At 44.3% G+C, this 9,730-nt stretch overlaps 1 pseudogene; it reads right to left on the bottom strand.

Moving 5' to 3' along the window:
* Positions 1–5,762: 5,762 nt before the first annotated feature.
* LOC147451067 (putative polyamine transporter At1g31830 pseudogene) lies at positions 5,763–7,280 on the bottom strand (annotated as a pseudogene).
* Positions 7,281–9,730: the final 2,450 nt, after the last annotated feature.

Here is a 9,730-nt window from a genome sequence, read left to right as displayed (position 1 = left end):
TGAAGAGACTTTTGCTCCCACTTGTTGTATGACTACTGTGTGTTTTCTATGTGCATTGGCAACTCATTTTGGTTGGGATGTACATCAATCAAACATTGTTACTGCTTTCTTGAATGGTGACATATTTGAGAAAGTTTATGTAACGCAGCCTCGCAATTTTATCAAGAAAGGACAAGAGGATAAGATGTGCAAATGTAACAAAGCTTTGTTTCGGTTGAAGCAATCTCCTCGTGCCTGGTATGAGAAGGATGAAACTCATTTGGTCAAACGAGGCTTTCGTAACAGTCCAACAGAAAGCATATTGTATGTAAAGCGTGAGGGTGATGTACTTCTCATTGTGGTTCTTTATGTAGACGATTTGCTGATCACTGGACCAAATGAGAGACATATTGCTAAGTTGAAGGCTGATTTGAATGCTACTTTCAAGATGAAAGATTTGGGACTGTTGCAGCATTACTTGGGTATACAGTTTAAGCAGTGTGGTGGTGGTATTGCCTTGTGTCAGAAAAGTTACATAGAGACATTGCCGTGTAAGTTTGGACTTGAGGATTGCAAACCTATTGCCACTCCCATGGAAACAAGTTTGAAATTGACTCTTCATGATACTGGTGATTCCTGCAGAGTCACTCTTTACCAAACTGTTGTTGGATGCCTAATTTATGTATGCAATACGAGGCCGGATATTCAGTTTGCAGTCTCACAGGTTAGCAGATTTATGCATAGACTAGGGTCTAAGCATTGGCAGAATGTTAAGAGGGTTTTCTGCTACTTGAGTGGCACTTTATATCTTGGCTTGTTTTATCCCAAGGTAGGATCATTGCCGCCAGACTTACATGCTTTTTTGGACTCATATTGGGCTAGTTGTTTGACATGCAAGTGTCCACAAGTGGTTTTTGTTTCATGCTTAGTATACCATGGCTGAGCAAGAAGCAACCTACTGTGGCCACTTCTAGTTGTGAGACTGAGTACAGGGCAGTCTTCACAGCTACGATTGAATGTGTATGGCTCAAACGCCTTATGGTTGATTTGGGTGCTGGACAAGACACTGCCAACACTGACAGTCAGAGCGCATTGGTAGTTGCAAGGATCCCAGTCTTTCATGCTCGCACAAAACACATTGAAGTGCATTACCACTTTGTCAAGGAGAGGCTCTCAAGAGGAGAGATCAGCTGGGTGATTGTGCCAACACAGGACAACCTTGAAGATCTTTTCACAAAGGCATTGTTTCGTGAGAAGTTTTAAGCTTTCCGCAAAGTTTAGGGCTTACTCCCCTTTGTGGACTGATCGTGTCCTCATGGCATGGAACTTTCTTTTACTCACGTACCAGCTCTCGTTCAGCGTATCACTCCAAGGGGTATTTGTTACCATATACATGTGGTAGTGATGTGTGAACACACTTAGGAACGCCGATGCATTTTTTCTTTCACTAGGAGGTTTTTTTCTCCGTGCATTGTATATACACCCATCATTCTAAGGCTATCTATCTTTCCATTGCACACTAAGTAATACACTCTTTGTTGTGTGCCTTGAGATTCCTTCGTCTTCTCCAAGTTGTGTGTGTGTTTTCTTGTAACCCTAATTTCAATAGAAATTTCACCCCAAAATAGACAAAAATAGTGTAAAAGTCTGATTTTTGAGATTTCCTCTTGACAAAATCAAGGAAAGGAATTTTGTACGTTTTGAACAAGTGATAAAATCACGAGGCTTGCCAATTAGTATGTGAGGACAATGTTAGAAAAGTCCTTAAAAAGGAGAAGCCTTTGAAAAATCCAAAGGGGAAGCATGTGGTGACATGTCTCTCTCTCTCTCTCTCTCTCTCTCTCTCTCTCTCACACACACACACACACACACACACACACACTCTCTCTCTCTCTCTCTCTCTCTCTCTCTCTCTCTCTCTCTCTCTCTCACACACACACACACACACACACACACACACAGCTGTGCAAAGGCATGTGCAGTGACTTGTCGACCCTCCCTTTCTATATACACACTCCACACGCTCGCCCATGCTGTTGTTGCTTGAGCTCCTAGGACTTGCAGGGACGCGAGGGTAGGCTCTGCTTACGTGTGTGAGGGTAGGTTGCGTGCATGTGTACCGCAAGAAAAACCCGATAGAGCGCGGTTGCATCCAAGTGTTGGAGAGACAAAGAGGGCAGGGGGCAAAGGCTGAGGAAGAAGCAGTAGAGCAAAGCGAGGGAGGAGGAGGGGTCAAGCACGTCGATGACTGGGCACAACGAGAGAAGCGAAACTAATGATAGGTGGGATAGGCAGCGACAATCGACGCATTTTTTTTTTTTTTGGGAGGGGGGCCACGGCACTAAAGGGCACGGGTCGAAAGGGGAAATCTCGAGGGGGAGTGAGGATGGAAAAAAATGGGCGCCCATGGCGGGCATGGAGACTCGAACCTTCGCCACCACCATGAGAGCCCAATGCACTAACCACTACGCCCACGACAGGGAAGTTGACATATTGGCAAACCGGCAAATGATAAATAAACATGGACAGCCCCCCCTGCTTGTCCAAGTTTACCTTTTGGTGTCCTCGTTTACCCCGGCATCTTACGGCTACGCGCGTCTTGATCTCCGTGTCTGAACTTCGTTGCCGTGGATCCCACCGCTTGGGCTTCAATAAATCTCCCATGCCCTTTAGTGCTGAGGGGATGCAAGGGTGAAGGCAGCAGCATGGGCATGGTATTATAGTGGAGGAAGTATAACACCCGATGCAGGGAAGTAGAAGGGCATTTACATCTTGTTGCACCACTCGCCTTTCACCTTCTCGCTTCCAGCATGAGGCAGCTAAACACGTGCACATTTCACCCTCTCAGGCCTCAAATGCCACTTTAACCAGCTTGTCCTTTTCTCATGTCGATTGCTCACCCAGCTTTGGTGATGCATTAGATCAGGATGACTCTACCGGTATGGATGCAACCCCAAATGTAGATCAAGACATAGCTATGGAGCCCTCCCATGGTTAGCCCTCTTGACCTCATTTTGATGGATTCCTCTGCATGTCAGGACTGTGGGAGCTCGCTTTTTGATTACTTTAAGCTTGTTACAATGTCCAAAAAGCTGGATGCAGAGCTTTGTGTGAGCTTTGTGCAGGGTGCCAGTAAACGTGTTCCCTTGCCCTGAAACTCAACAGCTTCCAGCGTTTTTGATTGAGCACGGCTTCAGCTTGAAGCAGCAAGCAAAGAGCCCTCACTGCCTGTGTTGGATCAAATGGCAGAGAGGAGTTTCGCCTGTCGCCATCATCTCCCCAAGGCTTCTGCACCAATGTGTCATCTCCTGTGCTCCACATCTCTTGTGTGCTCCCCAGCTCCATCACCTTCGTGGCCTGACACAGCTCTTCGAGTAATTTTTGCCTTTCCACAGTTCCCCATATGCACAGGTCTGCGTGCCTCCACTATAGCTCGAGATCGTGTGAATTATGCTTCCCACAACATGCAGATGCCCTCACAGACCCACCGCAACATCTCCCTAGCCTTACTCTTACAGCCTCCATAATGTGCAGCCTTGCTTCGGCCACCATCGCCTTTGCACCTGCCTTGCAAGCCGGTCATGCCCCCTCTCTCCTGCTGCGCGACCCCCTTTCTTCAACTCATCAATGCTACCCCTTTTCTCTGTGTAGTGTTGTTTCCTCCTCCTCTCTCTCTCTCTCTCTCTCTCTCTCATGACCACTCTCCTCCTTAATGACACCTCCTCTCATTAACTGATGGCCTCGCACCGACTCCCCATGCCCCCTCTCAATAGCCCCGAGCAACCTTGATCTCAGGGCCCCCACTTCTCAGCTGATCCATCACCACGTTCCTTTTTGGCCTCCACCTCCTTCTTGCAATACGTCCCTGTGAAATCACCAAACTCCATCCTTGATTTGTCTCCCTTGGCTTGCAGCTCTCATGCGCCCCCATGAACTCCAATTCTCGGCATACGCAACTGGCGGCAACTCTTCTCATGCAGCCCCACGTTTCCCTTTCGGTGACTCGCGGCCAACCTGTCATCCCTCTCCTCATCTTACACGGAACTCAACTCCTCCTTTAACTACAGCTCACAACCTAGCTTGTAACTCCCACTTCGTTCTAGCCTTGCTCCTAGTATCCCTCACTTTTCTGCACACGAGTTCATGCCCCAAACTCTCCTGGTTTTTTCATGATGTGAGTATAGCGATGATGCCTTTTCATGATTCACCCTTGTCTTTGCAATGAGTATCCTCTGGGTAAGCGCTTGGCCAATCAAAATTTTATGTTTTCATGATGTGAGCATAGCCATGATGCCTTTTCATGATTCACCCTTGTCTTTGCAATGAGTATCCTCTGGGTGCTTGGCCAATCAAAAATTTATGCATAAAAAACAAGTGAAAATCACAAGGCTTGCCATTCAACTGATGCACTTATGCACTTAAGATTAAAAGCAAAAGCAAATGAATAATACCTTAAACTACATTAATGTTTCAAAGATTTTATATAGAAAATAAAAAAATATGATGAAGAATGGAGAGTGTTTTGTGTTTTGTTCACAAGGCCACACTTTGGCTTGCTATGCAATTGAAGTGCCACTGTGGCTTGCAATATGCTCACTGTGATTGAGAGAGAGAGAGAGAGAGAGAGAGAGAGAGAGAGAGAGAACCCTCTTTTCACAAGTAAATCAAAATGGAAACTCCTTTGTCCCAAAAGGGCAATATGCTCACTGTGATTGATTGAGAGAGAGAGAGAGAGAGAGAGAGAGAGAGAGAGAGAGAGAACCCTCTTTTCACAAGTAAATCAAAATGGAAACTCCTTTGTCCCAAAAGGCATTGATTGAGAGAGAGAGAGAGAGAGAGAGAGAGAGAGAGAGAGAGAGAGAGAGAACCCTCTTTTCACAAGTAAATCAAAATGGAAACTCCTTTGTCCCAAAAGGCAGTGCCAACAAAAGAGAAGTACCATTTTACATATCCTCCCAATGGCTTCCATCCCATTGAAATTGGAAGGGAAGACTTGGGAGAAGTACCATTTTACATGTCCTCCCAATGGCTTCCATCCCATTAAAATTGGAAGGGAAGACTTGGGATATGGAGTCCTGGACCCTTCCTAAATTGATAAAGCTAGTCCTCCTATAACATCATACAAACAAAGACATCATGTCAAGTCTCCAAGGGAAAGTAAAGTCTAATACACATCTTGTGATGCATCAAAAACTATCTCCACAAGTGAATGCTTAGGAATGACCACAACAAATAAATCAATTGTGCCCCTCTTCCATAACCTTGGACTCTAAATGTTTATGTAGGTACACAATTTCTGCCTCATGATGACCTGCATGCAGACCAACCAATATATTTTTGCTATTTTTGCTTAGTGAACAGTAATAGAGTGCTTTACAATTATGCATGAGTCTACACATCTCTACTATCCCAAAGTGCATTTTCAACTATAGCAAAAACAATCTATAGTAGTGGAACTTTTAGAACCTGAACCATCATCAATGGATCCTCCGTCTACTATAGACAATTGTACATCACCAGAGCCTGGCTCACATCCCAACATTGCATCACAAGCAATCCCCAAGACACTATGCACACATTGTGCAACAAAGACATAGGTATCCAAGTATGATTATCTGATTCATTTCATAAATAGTTCTCAAAATTGATTAAAGCTTTCAAATATGTTCTTCTATGCAAAAAAAAGACCAATAATTGAGCTTTACCCATGTGAAGTTGAAGTAACGTCTGGATAGGATTCACAGAGTAGTCAGTGTTGTATTAGGGAGTTAAGTAACAAGGCACTATGATAGTTTACAATGATATTGATGTTTACAATACACCATGGAGCATGTTATGCTCTTGTGATTCAACCTTATCCAAAACTCAACAATCTTAACCCCGAAGATGTCTTGCTTTTTTCCCTTCTTCTCTTGCACAATATATGCTTTCCCTTTAACTGCATAGGTTCCAAAAATCTCATCCACTTTCTCATAGTATAATGCAAATAGACATACAACAATAGCCCCCCAAATATGAGCAAATAGCTGAGTACTATGACCTTAATTAAGGGAAAAGAGAGCCACCACCAAGATCAAGAGAGCACAAGGTGAAACGCACATGGCGATGCCTTCAAAGGTACCAAGTGGTATGAAGAAAGTACGGGCTTGATGAGGTTTTGTAACTCTCAACCAAATAAAAGCGAAAAACTCCCAACAGCATGCCATAACTATACAAAGCATTGGCCGATTAAGTGACATCCTCAAATGACAAAAAGAATAGGAGGAGAGCACCCACTCGAAACAGAAGGATGTAGATATAAGGCATGATATATGATGATCTTAATGAAAAAAGTGCAGGCGAAATACCCATGTCTGCCATGCCTAACACCTAGAATGAGCTGTTGCTCATATGTGCCGCAAATAACCCCACACATGAAAGTGTTGCCCCCAGTTCCATCCACCATTGAAGCCGCCAACCACACAACCTCTTTGCCAAAATCGAGTAAAACCCAATATCCCATTCGCTTTACACCTATTCAAAGGCACCAATCCCTACTAGTTTAGGTTAAAAATATGACAACCCTACCAAAACACCATCACCATGGCTTTTGGAAAAGATCTCTTAAGCTACTCCACTTCCCCTGCCAAGGTGCGTGCATTGTCCCAAAATTTGAGATTCCAAAAGAGAATATTCATAAAGTTTTGTCAGTCTATATTTTGCAAGTCGACTCCCAACCATCTGGATGGTTCTCATCTTGGAATAGCAAAACCTGATAACAAAAGGAAGAAGGCAGGCAATCCCTATAGTGACCATCGACCATCAATGATCGTCAAACCCTTATAGTTGAGGTAAGTGAAGAGGCCTGTGAACACAAAACACTCAACAATGCGACCCCATCCTGACCCAATAGTGGGCAAGATGGGCTGAAGGTAATCAAGGCAAAGAATGGGATATGTTGCATTCTATATTTCGAGTTGTCCATTTTCGCCAACCTTGAAGAAAGCCCCATAAGGGCCCAAATGCAGCCAAGATCCAAAGGATGTACCCACCATTCTTTGGGAATGTTGTGGCCATCTCTGCTGGGCTTTCGCATGCTCCATATAAAATGGAGATATAAGGAGACCAAGAAGGGCCAAGAGCTTGCACATCCTGCTTCTCTGTACTGAGACAGGCCCTCCTGACACTTCAAAGAATATTAGGAAAATCAGGGGAAAAACAATGAGCTTCCAAGGAGGTATGGCTCAAAGAACCTTTTCATAATAATCATCCATTGAAATGAGCATGCTCATTGAATCGCTATTGCCTTGTACTTCCACCATTTTTTATTCAAATTGCACTAGAAAGCATGTGATAAGGAAAATTGCTGCTACTTGAACTCAAATGGGGCATTATTTGAAAAATATGGACTCTCCATGGGCCTTGTAAGAATCCCTAATTTCAAGCTACTTGAACTCAAATGGGGCATTATATGGACTCTCCATGGGCCTTGTAAGAATCCCTAATTTCAAGGAAGCCTGCCAAGATTAAGGGGGACAAAGGCTTTGAATGGGGCTGTTTTGGTAGGGTCTCCTCCACCTTTGACCCCTAAAAAGGTAGGGGGGAGGGGGGGGGGGGGGGGGGGGGGGGGGGGGGGGGGGGGGGGGGGTAAACCATTTGAAAAGTAGGGGGGGAAGGGGGAGAATGCTATCTTCTCTCTCTAGCTGTTTGGCCAACTTGTAAGTGGCCTCTTAACTCTCCCATGCCACCTAATCAAATCCGTGGGCTTTTTTCAAAAACTTTCAAATAAACTCTATTTTCCCCTAAAAAGAGGCCCCAACATATATACATATAAACAAAAAGATTTTTAAGCTAAATTACTCATTATTCATCATTTTTTGACTCCCTCCAAAACTTTTAAGAAATTCCCCCCAAAATTGACCACCCTCCCTCCTAATCTAAGCTCCTCTCGTACACCCATCCCCCTTGCACCTGCACCTGCTGCTGCACCTACACACCCATCTCCTTTCCATCTCTCCATCCTACAATGCCTCTTGACGACGTGACCAATGTCCCAGCAAGCTCTTCACGCGGTAGGTCTCTAGGGCTTTTCTTGCGCCTACCTCAAGAGTATGTTCCGACAAAGTGCTTGGATAAATTACCTTCAGCCAATGAACGCCGCGCTCAAGGGAAGAAGAATGTGGATTTTTGGAAAGAGGGATGCTTGTACCCAAAGGATCCTTCTCTCAATGTCCATCCGCCTTTTACAAACTTTCCATCATTGTTGCAATATGTTGGAAATGGAGAGCAAGGTTTGTTGGGCTACTGCAAGAGACTCAACAGACACGAGATTGCTCAGTCCGAGATCTACTTGCGTCATTGGCAGTTGCTGAATGGGAGTTTCCACAATCTTCAAGATCAGATGCAAACAGCTACTAGTGCGCTCGAGGAGGCAAAGAGCATCATCGCAACCAAGGAAAATGAAATTAAAAAGCTTGAGGATCCTCTCTTACACATGAAGAGTACTGCCATGGGAGGTAGGGTGAGGAAATGGCAGTTGTCCAAAATTCAAACTCTTGCACCACGTGGTGGGGCAAGAGAACGAAGGGTGACAGCTATGAGGTAAGATGACTTGCCCCTCATGTTGTTTAAGTTTAGTACCGCTCATCATTGTTGTTTTGGGTAGTAGGAGCTTCGTCCAAGAAATGTGCGACAGCGAGAATGTGTCAGCTCGGGCATCTTTACTTTGTTCTTGTTTCAACAAAGAGGACTTTACTGGGATGCTTGATGCTCCAAAGGCAAAACACTTGAAAGACGCAATCACTAAGAGAGTTCTTCTAATATTGTCACTGACCTAGATGTTCAGGATATTTATAATGCTGTTGGGATTAGTACGAAGGGCTATCAAGCAATACATCAAGTGTTAAAAGATGCATTAAGAAGTCGAGGAGTCACGAAAATCCTATTCCCACTTCCTCACAGAGTGGCGATTGCCAAGAGGGTGTCAAATGAAGATGTTGTTCACCGATTAGAGGACTACTTGTATATTGAGGACACGATGCCTCTTCAGCCGCTCCATAGCAAATTGCAAGGAAGGAAGGGCCGCGGGAAGGGAAGCGGTGCTATTTCTAACAGTGTGTTGCGGACTGAAGGCTTTGTTTACACCAAATTCAACAATATCTTTGTGGACTTGATACGATTGCAGAAATCCATGGCTGTTTTCTATAATTTGAGTGATTCAGGTTAGTTTAGGGTTGCCTACATGCTCTATGATGTGTCATAACATGCATTCTGAGGCTTTATATTTGTGGCAGTTCTTGAAGGCAAGCTTGTGTTTGTGCTGAAGTTGGATGAGTGTGTAATTGTAAAAGGGAGAAAGTTGGAGAGAATGAGCATCACGCTTATGAATGAAGCCCTAGCTTATGCCAAGCAATCTTGCAGTTCGAGGGAAGCGACAAAGCCCTCTTTTAGTGTGCAATCAGAGAAGGATATATGGTGGCTTGGTGCAATTGAAGTTCCGAAAGAGACACATGAAGTCCTTGCATGGATTTTTAGTAGAATCCCATGGGTCACAGAGGTCATTAAAGCTCAAATAAATGGTGAGAAGCTCATGGTTCCAGGGCGTGGGGAGTTTGATGTTGAATGGCATTTAGGTGGTGATCTAAAGACCATAAAGTGCATGCTTGGATGCAAACAAGGTGCAAATTCTTTACTTCCCTGTCCATTATTTGTGAAAGGGCACAAGACAAGTCGAACAACTCAAGTGGAAGATCAAGATGAAGATAATGATGAT

Source organism: Adiantum capillus-veneris, chromosome 9 (assembly GCF_014529385.1).
Source record: "Adiantum capillus-veneris isolate H3 chromosome 9, ASM1452938v2, whole genome shotgun sequence".
In the NCBI taxonomy this organism is placed as follows: domain Eukaryota; kingdom Viridiplantae; phylum Streptophyta; class Polypodiopsida; order Polypodiales; family Pteridaceae; genus Adiantum; species Adiantum capillus-veneris.
The sequence above is the reverse complement of the archived record's forward strand: the minus strand, read 5'-3'. Positions and strand labels throughout refer to the sequence as shown.